This window comes from Hesperophylax consimilis, unplaced genomic scaffold (genome assembly GCF_061612785.1).
Source record: "Hesperophylax consimilis isolate HC1 unplaced genomic scaffold, BYU_Hcon_1.0 scaffold_40, whole genome shotgun sequence".
In the NCBI taxonomy this organism is placed as follows: domain Eukaryota; kingdom Metazoa; phylum Arthropoda; class Insecta; order Trichoptera; family Limnephilidae; genus Hesperophylax; species Hesperophylax consimilis.
This window is the reverse complement of record NW_028301270.1, coordinates 212,694-231,352: the sequence shown is the minus strand read 5'-3', so window position 1 is coordinate 231,352 and position 18,659 is coordinate 212,694. Positions and strand designations below refer to the sequence as shown.

At 37.9% G+C, this 18,659-nt stretch overlaps 1 non-coding gene across 1 annotated transcript; it reads right to left on the bottom strand.

The window, feature by feature from the left end:
* Positions 1–18,492: 18,492 nt before the first annotated feature.
* LOC149408947 (5S ribosomal RNA) lies at positions 18,493–18,611 on the bottom strand. The gene has a single exon (XR_016305342.1). It is a non-coding gene; the product is annotated as a 5S ribosomal RNA (ribosomal RNA).
* Positions 18,612–18,659: the final 48 nt, after the last annotated feature.

Sequence of the window (18,659 nt, the reverse complement as noted above, 5' to 3'; positions counted from 1 at the left end):
AATAAACTCCCTCCGGAACTAAGATCCATAACAAGTCCAACAGAATTCAGGTCTAAACTAAAAACTTACCTTTTTAAGTTGTCGTACCCTTAAATTAAATATACCAATCCTAAGAGAAAGTCCAGTTATATTCAATTTTTCAATTAAGTCCTAAACCCTGTATCTAAATTTCGCCAATAAACAATTAGATAATAAGTGTTAATCTCAAGTGACCTACCAGGTAAGTATTGTACTGTATATTTTCTCCATAAATAGTTAAGTAATAACACTGTAGAAATGTATTATAAGTTTGTACAGCGCCCTTGAGGTGTTTTTGCACAAAAACGGCGCTATAAAAGTCATCCAGGTATTATTATTATTATTATACTAATCTAATAACTAACAAGTACTAACTAAACGAACACATCAATATGAATAATCCTTGCCATACGTGTTCAGAGCCTACTGTCTCGGCCGAGTCCGTTTTTGTGTGCGCCCTGTGCAAAGGGACCTTCCATTTACACTGTGGTGGAGTGGCGGAGAGCTCTTACCGTAGACTCAGTAAGGAGCGCCGCGCACAGATCAGATGCAAGCAATGTCTATCGGCACTACCTATTGTTAAAGCCAGCGGTACAACACCTCCGGAGAGTGAACTACTCACCAAACTAATGGAACAAAACACTCAAATTCTAGCCACTCTGGAAACAATGAGTAAACAATACCAAGAGATTCTACTTCGCGTTCACGACCTTGAGGATAAAAATAAATCACTTGAAAAAAAGAACTCTAACCTCGAAGCGAGACTTGAAGCCATTGAAAACCACGTGGAACAGATGGTGTATCTTCCAGAATGCGACTATTACATATTGCTCAGTAAAGTTTAACCTTCAAGCCAGTTCCCATAGTTCGTGTTTTCAAATTTAATGTAGCTTCCCACATTTGCAGATTCGACCCTACAATAAAACAATTCTTTGGCCTGGTATTTTTATAAAGATATTGTCTTGTTTGTGTATCATTTATGATTTAAGAATTAGTGACATTTTACTGCAAGCAGCGGCAGTTTTCAAATAGAGCTGTTCGCTTTCTATTTTATGATGACCCTAGTTAAACCATTATGCCTAAAAATATTTGCCAATGCCTTTCCCACCCCTGTCCCATAGTAATAAAAACCCCAAATAAAGTTTCATGTCCCTTAAAATAATCCCTTTAAAATATTTGTATTGTTTAAGTCACGTTTGTATCATTAAGAATAGTTTAGTGCATTTTATTTTATGTTAAGAATGTTGTTTGCCAACGAGCGGGTGGAACATCTTTATTTTGGTAAAATGTCCTTCAGAATTTAGTTTAAATACAGATACCTCCCAGAAAAAGGACAGTATTGCAGTGTTGCTATGACGGGTAGGTACAGACGTACCTACGCAGTCAGTCGTGAGATAATTACTAGGTTTATGTAAACCTAGGGAAAACTGAAGAATAGAGGAAACTAGACCTTTATTTCTTTCAGTTTAAGTTTTAGCAGAGGAAAATAAGATCCTCTGCAATTATATTGTGAATTAATAAATTTATATGTCAAGAAGAAGAAGTGTTTTCCTGCATTCCATCTGACGGCGTGTTCTCGTACCACGATAGCAGAAACATATGGTCCTTCGAGCCGGATCGGGAACAGCAGCATCATGGAAGCGGGACAACACACAAAGACGTCATCTGTCTGCGGCAGCAAGGCGCGAACCAGCAGGAGCTGGATGGAGGCTCAAATAAAAGTTTCAGCAACCAAGGTGCACATCACGAGACAAAAGGCCCGCCTACTTACGGAGATGGCCGAAGCAAAGATGGCTGCTTCCGAAGCAAAGATGGCTGCAGCAATATCAATATTGGATGCAGAGGAGCAACATGCGGCGCTCGTTTTAGAAGCTGCATCAAGGACTTCGCAACGGACTCTCGAGGATAGAGTCAATGACTGGGTGGACCAGTCACATCACAGTTCATCATCAGAACTTGGAGATCACGATGAACAGCCTCTTCGAGTTCAAATGGAGCAGCAACAGGAACTGCTCCATGATGGGCGGTTATCACTACAACCGCCCACAAGAACTGCACAGCAACAGCCCTTGGCAGGGCAGACTCTCCCGTCGCAAATGGAGCCTCGGGTAAAGCAGGCTCATCCGCTGCAATTGGAACAGCGGTTGGAGCAGCAGCAGCAGCAGGGCGGGCGGTACGAGCTACTCCCACCCAGAGGAACATCACATCAGCAGCCCTTGGTAGGGCAATCTCTTCAGCTGCAGTCGACGCAGCATCAGCAGCCAAGCAGTAGCTGCTGGGAGCTGCCTACATCAGTGCAGCCATTCAACTTAGCAGATCAACGCGACGGGCAACAGTGGCCAGAGTCGCAGGGCCGATTCCAGGGACCAACACCTGCTATAACTGAAGACCGTCTCGCGGAATCAATTGGTAAGGCAATGTCTTTATATAATACCAGGCCCAAAGTTAATGATCTTCCCACATTTAACGGCAATCCAATTGAATGGATTGCATTCAAATCAATATACCATCATACCACAGACTTCTTAAAAGTATCTGACAGCGAAAATTTATATAGATTGCAAAAAGCGTTAAAAGGAGAGGCGCGTGACGCGGTTTCTTCCCTTCTATTATCTCCTTGCAATGTCAAGGAAATAATAAATACGTTAGAAAATATATTTGGCAACACGGATCACATCATACAAAAAACTATTGGTGAGATCCGAAATTTAAGTAAATTAGATGAGAATACCAGTTCAGACGCCATAATTCGATTTTCTTGTAAAGTAAAAAATTTAATTTCTATGTTAAAATCATTTAAAAATATCGGACATTTGCACAATCCAGATTTGTTATCGACATTAATCGGTAAACTACCTAGTACACTACGAACGTTGTGGCTTACAGACAAAGATAGGCGGAACACAACACAGCCAATACTCTGCTATTTATCACTTTGGCTGGAAGAAATCGTCATTAATTCACGTGACTCAGGAATAAGTTTTAATTCTAAAATCAGTAACGAAACTAAATTCGCTTCCAATAACCATTTCAAGCAGTATAGTAATAATTATCATCCACGGCAAGCTAATCAACATCAAAATAAACAAAATTTTAATAGGCCTTATGCATCCAAAAATAATCATTTCGAACGTCCGTACGATACGTCAAAAAAATTCCTTTATCACACCACTAATAATGGAAAACCACCGTGCTGTGTTTGCAAAGGAGAACACCAGATTTGGCAATGTGAGAAATTTAAAAATGTCCCAATAACGCAAAGATGGGAAATTGCTAAATATAATAATGTTTGTTATAAGTGCTTAGGGTACGGACATTCCCGTTTTAGTTGTAAAGTAAATTTAAAATCACCAAACAAAAAATTTCATGATTTATTGGTTAATCACAATCGGATGGAAACCGATGAAGTTGTCACAAACACGTGGGAAAGTAATCAAGTACTTTTAAAAATTATTCCGATTACGGTATACGGGCCACTCGGAAGCCGAGATATTCATGCGCTGTTAGACGATGGGTCAACCGTCACATTGTTAGACCAAGAAGTAGCCAAACAAATCGGTTTGTCTGGACCAGTTAGTGACCTCTCATTGCATGGAGTCAATGAAATGAGCTCCAACAACGCGGATTCTATGTCAATAAATGTAACAATAAAAGGTAAAAACGAAGTAGAATCGTACATAGCTAGTGCTCGAACCGTTCGGGATTTAAAGATACCAGCTCAAATGGGGCTATCTAATTCTTACATTTCGAGTAATAAACAGTTAAAGAACGCTCCTCGCTTTGAAAAGAATGTAAAACCCCAAATGTTAATTGGGCAAAACAACTGGGAATTAATTATTTCCAGAAAAATAGTTCAGGGAGATAAAAATAAAGTATCATTATCTTATACAAAGCTTGGTTGGGTCGCGCTCGGGCATATTTCAAAGAAAACCGAAAATAGTGTAGAATTCAATTTTCATGTTCGGGAAAACGAAAATAGCGAATTGCATGAAATTATCAAAGAGAGTTTTAGGATAGACGAGATGGGAGTAGTGAGCCCGAAAATATGCAAAGATGATAAACGTGCATATTCCCTGTTAGAAAGTACCACAAAACGCGCTAGTCAGGGGTGTCATTGGGAGACGGGTTTGCTGTGGAAGGAAGAAGAGAGATATTTTCCTGATAGTCTTCAGGTTGCGGAAAATAGATTAAAAACTTTAGAAAAGAGAATGGATAAAGACCCTGAATTTTCGGAAGCCTACTGCAACAAAATACAACATTATTTAGATAAAGGATATGCAAAAAAATTCAATTTCAGTGGTAGGTATCCAGATAGCTCGGATAAATTTTATTTACCACATTTTGCTGTTTACAACCCAAATAAGCCAGGAAAGCTTAGGGTTGTATTTGATGCGGCGGCAAAATCAAAGGGAATTTCTTTGAATGATAGGCTTTTAACCGGGCCCGATCTATATAATTCTCTGCTAGGAATGCTTTTTAAATTTAGGCAAAATAAAATTGCATTCACCGCCGATATCCAAGAAATGTTTTTACAAATTAAAATTATTGATGAAGATACACCGTTTCAGTTGTTTTTATGGAGAGGAAAAGATCGTAAGGTAGCCCCGTCTGTATACGCTATGAATTCAATGATTTTTGGCGCAAAATCATCACCTTGTTCGGCGCAATTCGTAAAAAATAAAAACGCGGATCAATTTTTATCTCAGTATCCCCAGGCCGTCGAAGCAATAAAAACAAAACATTACATGGACGACTATTTAGATAGTGTAAATTCAGTAGAAAGTGCGAAGAAATTAATACAAGATATTACATACATACATGCTCAAGGCGGGTTTAATATCACCGGCTGGGCAAGTAACGCGCCAGAGGCGCTAGAAAACATTCCCGTAGCCCACAGGTCGAATAATGTTGTTTGTTTCGAACAAGGTGAGGAAAACATACAGAGAACATTAGGTTTGCAATGGGATCCAAATTCAGACACATTGTCATTCGATCTAAGCTTCAAAAAAATTCCCGGGGATATTATTTCTGGGAAGCAAAGACCCACGAAAAGGCAGATGTTGAAAGTCATTATGACAATATTCGATCCGCCCGGGTTTTTAGCACCCCTGACAGTTCGGTCTAAAATACTACTGCAAAATGTATGGAGGTCGGGTACTGACTGGGATAATAAATTGAATGATCGTAATTTTAATGAATGGCTTCAGTGGTTGGAAGCCTTAAGGTCAATAAGTAAAGTTAAAATTCCTAGGTATTACGAGATTTTATGCGATGGTGAAAACGCCGTAGACAGACAACTTCATATTTTCTGTGATGCGAGCGAAAAGGCAATGTGTTGTGTAGCTTATAGTCGTGTTCAAAATGCTAATGGTCAGGTCTTCGTAAATTTTATTGCTAGCAAAACCCGCGTAGCCCCAATCAAGCCGATGTCAATTCCGCGCTTAGAATTGCAAGCAGCCCTTTTAGGTAGTAGATTATATAAATGTATAATCGGTGAACACACGCTCACCTTTAACTCGAAACATTTTTGGACAGATTCAAAAACCGTAATGTGCTGGTTAAAATCTGATTCAAGAAATTTTAAGCCTTTTGTTGCGCATAGGTTAGGTGAGTTGGATGAAACAGTTGGTTCAGAATGCTGGCGGTGGCTTCCAACTAAAGATAATATAGCAGATGAGGCTACCAGAGATACTAGAATGACAGATTTAGGATTAGAGGGGCGATGGTTTTCTGGTCCCGAATTCCTAAAATCACCTCCAGAAGTATGGCCGCAAGAGAATTTGGCTAAACAGTGTGATAGCATAAACAAAGAACTATTAGAGTTAAAACCATCGGCTATCTTACTCACCACATCGGCGGCATGTTTCATAGACTTAAATAAATTCTCCAAATATTCAAGATTATTAAGAGCTACAGCGTACGTTTTTAAATTCATCAACAAATGTAGAGGCAAACAAGCAGAAAATAATTCTCTTACTGCTGATGACTTAACTTCAGCAGAACATTTTCTAATAAAAGAGTCTCAGAAAAGAACGTTTCATAGAGAAATTATAATTTTATCCAAAAACGAAAGATTGCCAAAAGATAGTAGATTAAGACAATTAAGTGCGTATTTAGATGTAAATGGAATAATACGCATACAGGGTAGAATTGCGGCGATTGAAGACGTACAATTAAGTACAGTCTTCCCGATAATTCTCGACAATAAAGATAAGTTAGCTCAATTATTAATTACACAGTTTCACGAGATGTCTAGCCACGGTGGAGTTGAACACGTCTTAAATGCAATAAGACAAAAGTATTGGATACTTAATGCCCGTCAGTCTATTAGAAAAATTAAATATATATGTCAAACTTGCAAAAATAAGAGAGCCCAACCACAGGCACCTCTAATGGGATGTTTACCTATGGAAAGGTTACAACATCATATACGTCCTTTTACACACACAGGCATGGATTACTTTGGTCCCATGAAAGTAACAATAGGGCGCAGAAATGAAAAACGGTACGGTGTTTTGTTTACATGTTTATCAACAAGAGCCGTGCATATTGAAATCGCGGATTCCCTGACTACGGATTCCGCCATACTAGCAATCAGACGTTTTATTGCTAGGCGCGGTTACCCGCTAACAATTTGGAGTGATAATGGAACAAACCTTAGAGGTGCTGATAAGGTATTATCAGAATCATTATCATCTCTAAACCAGGACAAATTAAATAACGAAATGTCGGCAAGGAAAATAAATTGGAAATTTAATCCGCCAGGATCTCCTCACCACGGAGGCTCCTGGGAAAGTCTAATAAAATCAATTAAAACTACGTTTTACGCCATATTACGCGAGCAAGCACCACGCCCGGACACTTTGCACACATTGCTGTTAGAAGCAGAAAATATAGTTAATAGTAGACCACTCACACACGTTTCTCTCGATAGCAAGGATTTTGAAAGTCTAACACCAAATCATTTCCTGTTAGGTTATAAATATGACACCCCAATCGTAGGGGTCTTTGATCACGGCGATTTATGCCTAAAAAAGCAATGGCGTATTGCACAATTTTTTGCCGACCAATTTTGGTCACGATGGGTAAAAGAATATTTACCTACACTGGTAAAACGTTCTAAATGGCATGACGTGATACCACCTATAAAGGTAGGCGACGTAGTTATCCTATGTGACAACACGTTGCCCCGGAATACCTGGCCAAAGGGTATGGTAGTAAAAGTATACCCCGGAGCCGATGGACAAGTTCGCGTTGTAGATATTCAAACAAATCACGGTACGTTTCGCAGACCGGCTACTAAAGTAGCAGTATTGAAGATACAACCATCGCATTCTTTTTATCCGCTAGGTGAAATGAATTCACGGGGGGAGGTGAATGCGAAATTACCTACTACAACCATTTAGTCATAAGATATACATTTTTACGGGATTTCTAGTTTTAAGACATTACCTACTACACGATATTTAGTCATAAGATATACATTTTACGGGATTTCTAGTTTTAAGACATTACCTACTACACAATTTTTAGTCATAAGAGTTACATTTTTTACGGAATTTCTTGTTTAAAGACATTACCTACTACACAATTTTTAGTCATAAGATTTACATATTCCACGGAATTTCTAGTTTTAAAAGCAGCATAAATATTTGTATTTTAGACATTTTAATAAATTTAACTGGTAATTTTCGTAGACATGCAGTAAGTACCTAATAAAGATAACAGTCGCATTCTTAGCCTATTTTGTGAAGTACTTCACGGGAGGAGGTATGTATCTTCCAGAATGCGACTATTACATATTGCTCAGTAAAGTTTAACCTTCAAGCCAGTTCCCATAGTTCGTGTTTTCAAATTTAATGTAGCTTCCCACATTTGCAGATTCGACCCTACAATAAAACAATTCTTTGGCCTGGTATTTTTATAAAGATATTGTCTTGTTTGTGTATCATTTATGATTTAAGAATTAGTGACATTTTACTGCAAGCAGCGGCAGTTTTCAAATAGAGCTGTTCGCTTTCTATTTTATGATGACCCTAGTTAAACCATTATGCCTAAAAATATTTGCCAATGCCTTTCCCACCCCTGTCCCATAGTAATAAAAACCCCAAATAAAGTTTCATGTCCCTTAAAATAATCCCTTTAAAATATTTGTATTGTTTAAGTCACGTTTGTATCATTAAGAATAGTTTAGTGCATTTTATTTTATGTTAAGAATGTTGTTTGCCAACGAGCGGGTGGAACATCTTTATTTTGGTAAAATGTCCTTCAGAATTTAGTTTAAATACAGATACCTCCCAGAAAAAGGACAGTATTGCAGTGTTGCTATGACGGGTAGGTACAGACGTACCTACGCAGTCAGTCGTGAGATAATTACTAGGTTTATGTAAACCTAGGGAAAACTGAAGAATAGAGGAAACTAGACCTTTATTTCTTTCAGTTTAAGTTTTAGCAGAGGAAAATAAGATCCTCTGCAATTATATTGTGAATTAATAAATTTATATGTCAAGAAGAAGAAGTGTTTTCCTGCATTCCATCTGACGGCGTGTTCTCGTACCACGATAGCAGAAACAGATGGATAGACTAAACCGATCAAAAAATGTGGAGATTAGAGGAATCCCAGAAACCAACGGCGAAAACCTAAATAATATTATATTCAACATAAAAAAAACCATAAACTCAAACGAAGCTACCAATATCGATACGGCGTACCGCACTACACTAAAAGTCTCCAAAGATAAATGCAGGCCCATCCTAATAAAATTCAAGTCCAATATCGACCGTGATAATTTTCTGGAAGATGTAAAAAGGTTCAATAAACAAGCTGCAAATCGTGAGGACACACTTAACACCACCCTAATCGGAATGGCAGGACCAGGTTCCCCTATATACATTTCCGAACATCTAACATTTCAGGCGAAGCACCTGTGGTTTCTTGCCCGCAAGGCCAAACGTGCAAACCTTTTCAAATTTGCTTGGACCAGAGGGGGTCAAGTCTATGTACGGCAAGATATTGGGACACCTGTCATTATTATTAGTGACAAAAATAAACACCATTTGTCACCCTCACCCATTAACCCGTAAACAATGCTCGCTAAGCAACATAACTTTCTTTTATGTATTTTTATATTATTATTTAAAACTCTTCATTATATACAGCAGTAAATTATTATTGTATGTCTCTAGCCCAAAGATACTATTTTTGATCATAGGTCTTGTTATCACCACTGTCTTAAATGTTAAGTTGAATCTATCATATGAATATGTGGAGCCTCTCATTGTTATTTTAAACGATGTGTCAAAATCATTGCTATTTTTTATGCCACTTACTGTGTTTTGTTACAAACTTTATAAATGGTAGAAATAGCCGATCAACTAGACAATTTGTCTCCAATTCCATGTACAGAAACAAACAGTTCTCTAGAAGTTCAACAAATATTAACTCTATCGGCCCTAAAAATTTTCTCAATGAATATCAGAAGCATAAACCATAATTTTAACGAATTATTGATAGTTCTCACAGACCTGAACTCCGACTTTGACATAATCATTTTGAGTGAATGCTGGATTAATGAAAATTACCTTCCCAAAAACATAACAAACTACACCCACTACAATACACAGAATAAAATAACCCAAAACGATGGAGTTATCATATACATAAAAAATCACATATCTCACTCAGTAAACGAAATCATAATCAGTCAATCTAACTGTCTCAAAATTGTAATAGATAAACACGTAACCATATTTTCTATATATCGATCACCAGGCACGTCTAACATAACCCCTTTTCTAAATTCACTAAACCAATTTCTATCTTGTGTGAGTGATTGTGATAATCTCCTTAATATTGGTGACCTCAATATAAATATAATTAATTCTATGCATCCTCAAGCCAATGATTATATAAATATGCTAACTCTTCATGGCCTCGTCCCAGCTATAACAGCACCTACAAGAGTATCTGGCTCGTCTGTAAGTTGTATTGATCATGTTTTTTCAAAATGTAAATTAAAAACTATATCTCTTGTATATCAATGCACCATCACAGACCACTACGCTACCATAACTTCTCTTTCTTACAAAGTAGATAAACCACAACCGCATGATATTCCAAAAAATAAAATATCCTATACCAAACTTTTTGAGCTGGTCTCACAAGAAAATTGGTCAAATCTTTACAAACAAAATGATCCTAATTTAGCCTGCGAATCTCTTGTCGAAACACTACATAACCACCTAACCAACGCTACATCCAGCACACCACACAAAACAAAACATTTTGACACTAAACTCAAACCTTGGATAACTGTAGGTATCCTTCATTCTATACGTAAGCGTGATAAACTCCACGCACTCTGTAAAAAAAATCCCAACGATTCTTCAAACAGCACAAGACACACACATTCCTCTCAAAGAAGTACATTCATACACGATCAAGCTTCCCGAACACGTTTTATCGCTCATCAAGGACAAAAATCGCCTGCGACGCATGTACCACCGCACGCGTGACGAATACTTCAAGACAGCGTACAACTGCATGCAGAGGGAAATCAAGACCGAAATCGCAGAACTCAAGCGCGAACTTTGGGACAAAAAAGTAGCGTCGCTAACGCCTAAAGATAATTCCCTGTGGAAAATGGCTAGCGCGCTGAGACATAAAGATTACACAATTCCCCCGCTACAGAAATTGAACGGCCCCGGGACGGCGCTTTCGCTACAAGAAAAAGCTGAAACACTCGCCGACGGATTCGAGAGAGCCTACGCCGCTGCAGACGGCCTTTCCGACCCGGCTACGGACCGGATCGTAGCTGATTCTCTACGAGATTTGAACGAAGCAGAGCAGACAAACGCTGAAGATATTCATTTCACAACGCCGAGCGAGATTGCGGTCACAATCAAGCGACTCAGAACGAACAAGGCGCCGGGAAGCGATCAAATTCACAACATTCTACTCAAACATTTTCCTCAAAATGCCATCATATACACAACAAAATTGTTCAATGCCTGCCTCATGACCGGGCACTTTCCCCAGATTTGGAAATCGGCGACCGTGCTGCCTTTCGCAAAGCCGAATAAAGATAGAGCGCAGCCGACAAGTTACCGGCCGATTAGCCTATTATCTACGCTGAGCAAGGTATTTGAACAAATTATACTCAACAGGCTTGTCCCACACCACGAAGACAACAAGACGTTGCCAGACGAGCAGTTCGGCTTCAGAAAGAGGCACTCCACGATCCATCAACTCACCAGAGTAGCGGAATTTATCGCAAGAAAATTTAACGAACATCGCTTCACCGCCGCTGCGCTCATCGACCTAGAGAAGGCATTCGACACCGTATGGATAGACGGGCTCGTGCATAAGCTGCACCGCACTAACACGCCCATATACCTAATGAGACTGATACAGGAATACCTAAAGAATAGATCGTTCAGAGTGTTCATAAGGAACGTGCTATTTTCAATGCGTGAGATTCCAAAAGGCGTGCCGCAAGGAAGTTTACTGGGACCATTTCTCTTCATTCTATTCACCTACGACATCCCCCGAGACGAGAGATGCAATCTGTCTATCTACGCAGATGACGTCAAACTATACGTTTCCTCGCTGAAAGCAAACATGACCGCGATTTACCTACAGAGGGCGCTCGACGCGCTCGTAGAGTACTACAAGAAATGGCGCCTGAAACTGAACGAGGCGTAAACCGAAGCCATCATGTTTACGAGAAAACGTATAAATAGAACACCTGACTTCAACATCGAAATGGGAGGACACAGCATTGAATGGAAAGATGAAGTTACATATCTCGGCCTGACCATGGACTCCCGCCTCAACTGGAAATCTCACCAAGCAAAAATGCACACGCGCACGCGACAAGCGATCGGCATTATGAAGCCAATTTTCAACAGACGGAGTCCGCTACTTCCCAAAACCAAACTCCTCGTCTACTACTCGCTCATTCGTCCGGTACTCTCTTATGCGATTCCCGTATGGAGCAGCATCTCACACACAGACCACAAGAATCTACAGACTCTTCAAAATCTCTGCATTAAAATCATATACAACACGAGACTCAGAACAAACTTGAAGAGATTACACGAACGAGAACAAATTCCAACTCTATACGAATTCACACACAGACTGACTGAACGCTTTTACAAATCACTCACACTTAGTAAAAATCCACTTAAACGAGACATTGGACAATACAATGCACCGAGCGACCTTACATTCAGATACTCACATAGACTACCTAAACACATCCTCATGGACCATGACAACATATGGTACATACCAGAATCAGACGCGGGCGAATAGCGAGCAGTAGGTATTTCCTAAACTCCCGACTTCCTTCCCAAATATATAATGTTTATATATCTATTTATATATTTATATAATATTTTATAATTTGTACGTATATGTATGTTTATTTTCTATCTTCCCATAAGTATATATCAACATAAAAACAGACACACACACACATACACCACAAAATGCAGGACATCATATATCGATGTTACTGAAGGCCGCATACGTTTCAAGTTGACTATCGGCCGCTCCTTCCGGGTAAGGTTTTCTGCGATTTTCCTTACTCCCAACGGCAAATGCGGAAGGATTCCAACAATAGGGCGCAGCCGAAATTTCCTCACCCCATTCCCAACACAACACAAACAGACACGTATGTAGTATATGGCCGCCGTTGGTCGCTGGTGGAGCTGATGCTGGACAAAACATGCAATTTTAGTAGGGTTTTTAGGTAACAAATTTTTTCCCTACCGAGAAAATACAAGGCCTCTAAGTCTGTAAAAGCCAGGTAATATTTGAATAAACCCATATGAGGTAAAAATTGTGAGGCGCATATGACGCCGTTCTATTTGTATAAAGAACAATAACTTTAAATTCAGTAAATTTAAATGATTCACCACTTCATGGAACATAAGAATCTAGAAAATCAAAAAAAAAAAAAAAAATCTTGTAACTGGTAACACTGGGCCGCCACGGAAGGGCTAAAAGCAGGTAGCAAGTCGCAAAGAGATTCAGTTGCAATTTGGGATTTAAGTCAGTTGGTTTGTGTTGTTACAACTAAACGTTTCCAGTTGTGTTTGTTCACATTTTTGAATCTGCATCTGTCAACAAGTTTAAACCAAACATTACTATTTTGAAGTTTAGCTCTGTGTTGTGATAAAGCCGCCGGTTGACCAGACCAGAAGAACTTCGCCTTCCACAGATTCTGCACTTTAGTGTTGGACAAATTAAGGTACGTTGAGTTTTTTTTAAATACAGAAAATAGTTATATCAATCAACACAAGTAATGATCCAAATATACATATACCTATAATATGAGAAACATCGACAACAGTTAAAACGCCCCCATGTCCAATCTGACGTTGTATGAAAACTGTTACTATGAAAGTAACAACAGTGTAGTAACTTTGTAGATATTAATAAAAATAACAGTTTGCTGTAAAGCAGATTGGGTGTTTTACAGAACACAGCTAAATTAATACAGCAATAAAAGGTACAGATGAAGAAGTATGATAAGTGTATTACAGTAATATAATAACGTAAACACAGTAAATTTGTATCGTAATAAAAAAATCAAAGAAGATGTTGCTGAATTTAACGATGAAGGCGGTAACTACAGTTTCATATATTGTTACGTAATACAGTCTCCCTATTAAATTAAATGGGGCATAGATACCCCAGCTTCCTCTCGCAGCTAGTCGCGGTGTACGTGACAAACGACACAGCGCCGCGTGATCGGCACGGACCACCCAGGGTGCTCGCAGTTCAACACGGGCCGACCCTCGCCGCGCTTCCGCAGTCCAGTACCGACCTCGGCGGTAGCAACAGGGTCTCTTGCAAGCGGACCGCAAAACTCGCAATGTCTGGCGCGCATAATTACGCGATCTCGTTCCAGTTTTTCTAACTAAATGCATTGCGCTACCAATTTCCAATCATGTTTATTATCTCGGCTCGAACTAAACTCAATGAAGTCTCGTTTCCGTGTAAATTCCGAGTGTATATCATCACCTCAACAGTACCGTCGCCTTTGAGCGCGGGAAGACCTGGGTCAACATGATGTACCCTACCACATCTCAAGGCGAATCGTAAGCTTTCAACCTATCCCTTTCTTGTGTTCAATTCTTGTAACTTCATGTAGAGTCCACGCTTCATCCGGTCGTCACAAATTGAGAGAGAGAGATAGTAGAGAGATCTATGTCAACCCTTTATTTCTCGAGATGATTAATATACCTTGTGCCTTTCTACTCATGTATTATTATTGTGTGTTAACCTGTCCGACCTCCTAACCGATGGACGAGTTGATGATTGAAGGAACTGCCTACCCCTGATAGTACACGAGTCTTACCTGCCTACCTTTTACTGAGCTTAGCCAATTAATAACCAGGTTCGATTCCGGGTACCATATGTTAGCACTGGCGCAAAACGTGGGTTTTCTTTGGTTAATTAATCGTCCATCGGGAGGTCAAATTGGAAATAATCTTGTACTCCTTCACTCTGTTTTCATGCCTTGTTTTGTATTAACCTTTGAATAACAATGTTTTCTTCTAATAAATCTTATCTGTTCTACAAACCATCGCGTCAAATCTAAAACAACTGTGTCACATTAAAACTATTCTGTGTTAAATTACAACTTTTACGAATCGTCACTCGACAAAAATTTAACTACCGGTATTCTATCACAAAGTGCACAATCAACGTTTACTTCTTTTCGGACATCTCAAACATCACATAGTGATCTAAAACCATGAAGGTTTACTTTCCAAGTGCAACTATTAGAGAGAATGAGCTACAATAAACTACAATTCAAGAATTTCAAATCTTGTACATGATACAAAATAAATTCTTTGTTCGTGGAACTTATCAGTCAGCTCGTTCTGCACAGGAACACAAACAAAGAAAATTAAAGCCCTTCTGCCATTTGATAATTCCGCTTTATATGTAATAAAGGTGGGTAGTGTATCCTTTTTGAAAGAAACGTCTTGAAAGCCGACTTACCCTTTACATATAATTGAGATTCGCGTTGACGTAAATCCCCGACATTTGGTACTTCTTTGCCTAAAAACATGCCTTAGCAAAGTGAAGGGAAGCTTGCGGATAAATAACCAAACACTGGTTCTGCTTAAATTCAGACAATTTGTCACGAATCACAAAAATCCTCCCAAAAATTGTTGAAAGAACAAACAATACTCTCTCGAAATCTGTATTTTGAAATTTTTTTTTTCGGAAGAAATTTTTTCAAAAATTTTCGTCACTCATCTAGGACTTCGAAATTTTTCGGAAATTTTTTCAAAAACTCACATCTCAGGGACTTTTTCACTAAAATCCCAGGGCAACCCCTCGCCGTTTTTTTCACAAACCAAGGACTTAGAAATTTTTTTGGAATTTTTTTCAAATCACACAATCTCAGGAACCTTTTCACTAAAATCCCAGGGTAATCCCTGGTCATTTTTTTCACAAACCAAGGACTTTGAAAATTTTTCGGAAATTTTTTCAAAAACGCACAATCTCAGGAACTTTTTCACTAAAATCCCAGGGTAATCCCTGGCCATTTTTTTCACAAACCTAGGACTTAGAAGTTTTTCGGAAATTTTTTTCAAATCACACAATCTCAGGAACCTTTTCACTAAAATCCCAGGGTAATCCCTGGTCATTTTTTTCACAAACCAAGGACTTTGAAATTTTTCGGTAATTTTTTTCAAATCACACAATCTCAGGAACTTTTTCACTAAAATCCCAGGGTAATCCCTGGTCATTTTTTTCACAAACCAAGGACTTGGAAGTTTTTCGGATTTTTTTTTTAAAAACGCACATCTCAGGGACTTTTCCATCAAAAACACAAGGAAACCGCTGGCCATTTTTTTTTCCATACTGGGACTGATGGTAGGTGAAAAATTTCACAAATTCTTCACCTACCATCACAAAAAAAACCCTGGTGTTTTTTTAAAAAAATAACCAACTTCACACTCTGACAATTCCTTTTTGCTTCTCACAAAGTCAAAATCAACTTCCACAAAATTAATCCTCAAAAAAACACTTTAGGCATAATAGCCAACATCTGCTCTCAAAGTACTCAAAGCTTAGAAAAGGAATTAAAAGACAGGAATATTTCCCCTTTCAACAAAACCAAAAACGTCCTGATTAAGTACGCAACATTTTACAACAGGAAATATATTAGGAGACTGCAATTTCAACCCGGCAGTATAACAATCTCCGACACAAGCATACCTACTTGCACAGAAATCAAACCACCAGTTATACCCATCAAGGAAACCACAAAACCCTTCGACCTAACTGGATGGAAAATTAAGTACAACGGTAATACTAACGTAGAAGATTTCATCGACCGAATTGAAGAAACAGCCGCGATACGCAACATTCCTACTGAGATACTACACCGTAACTTCATAGATCTCATCTCGCACGAGCTACTCTCCTGGCATAGAATCCACAAGAAAAAAGTAAACTCCTGGCCCGAACTCAAAGCTGCTCTCCTGAAAAGTTTCGCACCAAAAGAAACACAGCATAGGATTAAGTCTACTCTGTTTTCCATCAAACAATTCTCCAACGAAACTGTAGCACAATACGCCCATATAATATAATATAATATAATATTTTTAATAGCACCAAAAGAAATTACAAAAAAGCATTTCACATATTTTTTGAAAATAGTTATAAGTAAACATTTTGTTTCCTTTAGTCTGATTGTAAATTATAGTAGAAAAATAGTTATATTATAACAGTATAATTGTTTGGCAATTTTTTTTGCTAAACATGTTTTTTTCTGTATTTCGAGGTACTTGTACCTTAAATAGATAAATAACAGACATGTATCAGGATGCAGAAGGATATTGGTGAAGTGAAGTTAGGACCGTGAATATTTTTCTTTTTGTTTTACATAATAACGAATTATAAGGTTGCTGGATAATTCATATATATATATATATATTTTAAATGCATATTTACAGAATAAAAAATTCCAATAACAAATATGCATTATTCAAATACACAATCATAATTGCCTAATTAGCGATTTAAATTTATTAATGGTCAGGTGGAAAATGTCGATGTCAGAGGCTAGTGAGTTTAGAAGGACTATCATTCTTCCGAGAGGCATTGATAATGGTAAGTAAGTCCTACATCTCGGAAGAATGAATGGTTTGTGTCTACGCGCTCTTGCGAAGTTATCAGGGACGTAAAATAAAATTTTATTCAAAATTTCTGGATTATTGATGTGACCGTTCAACAAGTAATGGCCATCATCAGCAACGCAGCTTTCCGCCTGTTGACAAGTCTATCGATACCTAGCATTCCGGAAAGGAAGGCTGATGGGTATAAATAGGTATAGTACCCGAAGTCTCTGAGAAAGTTATTTTTTTTTTTTTTTTTAATGTTCTTTATTCAGAAAAGTTTATACATTACAGTAAACGGGTAAATTTTTGGCCACCACACTAGGCACATGCCCGTGTTGTAGTGGTCAATTTTATGTGAAGTATAATAATACAAATTAAAAATAAGTTGAATGAAAACAGAATAATATAAAAATAAAATAAAATAATTTATACATCTAAAACAAGTATGAAGTATAAAGGAATTAAAAATAATGCAAAATATCTACATAAGTTTAAGATATATGAATATAAAAAATAGGTGTGGAAAACAGAAAAATTAAAAATAATATAAAAAGTATATCAAAGAGAATACATATTATTGAATTAAAAATAATACAAGGAGCATGTATCAAAAAAAAAATAAAGAAAAAATACAAGTACATTTGTGTAATTAAAATAGAATTAAAAATGTAGTAAATATACAAGTACATTAAGTACAAGTGTATTTCTAAAAAAAGAATACAAATACAATATAAAATATAAAATCAAAGAAAGTACTATTTGGTAAGAAAGTAGGGATAAGTTATATCTTGATGAGCGATTTGCATGTGCGTGTTATGGTAACATAGGTGTATAGATATATATCGGCAATTTTTGTGTAAATCCACGTTTGAGCTACGGCTAAGGATATGTACTCAAATATGGAATTATTTTTTGAAGTGAAACTTCTTTACCCGCGTCATGCAATTTCGAGTACCGGAGTAAAACCAACTCATGACCGAAACGAAAATGCGGGACCGATTAAAGTTCATTTGATCTAGTCAAAGTTTTGAAGTAAAATATAAATGCTTCTTAGCTCATCTCGACAACTGGCGTTGGTGGTGTAATGGTCAGCGTAGTTGCTTTCCAAGCAGTTGATCCGAGTTCGATTCTCGGCCATCGCACATAATTTTTTTGTTTTTAACGCCTTTTTTTTTTTCAATGGTTGACCATAATATCAATCCACTAAGTAATATTTTAGGCCTGTAGCATACTTGAAAAGTTAAAGAATGATATAAAATTTTTTATGATGTTAACGATAAAAAAATAAAAAAAAACATAAAATTACCATAAAAAATGGGCCAACGGCACGCGGTGTTCCCAAGCGGTCACCCATCCAAGTACTGACCGCGCCCAATGTTGCTTAACTTCGGTGATCGGACGAGAACCGGTGTGTTCAACATGGTATGGTCGTTGGCAAACGCTAAACAATATTAATTTCTATTCTACCTGCCAATAAATATATG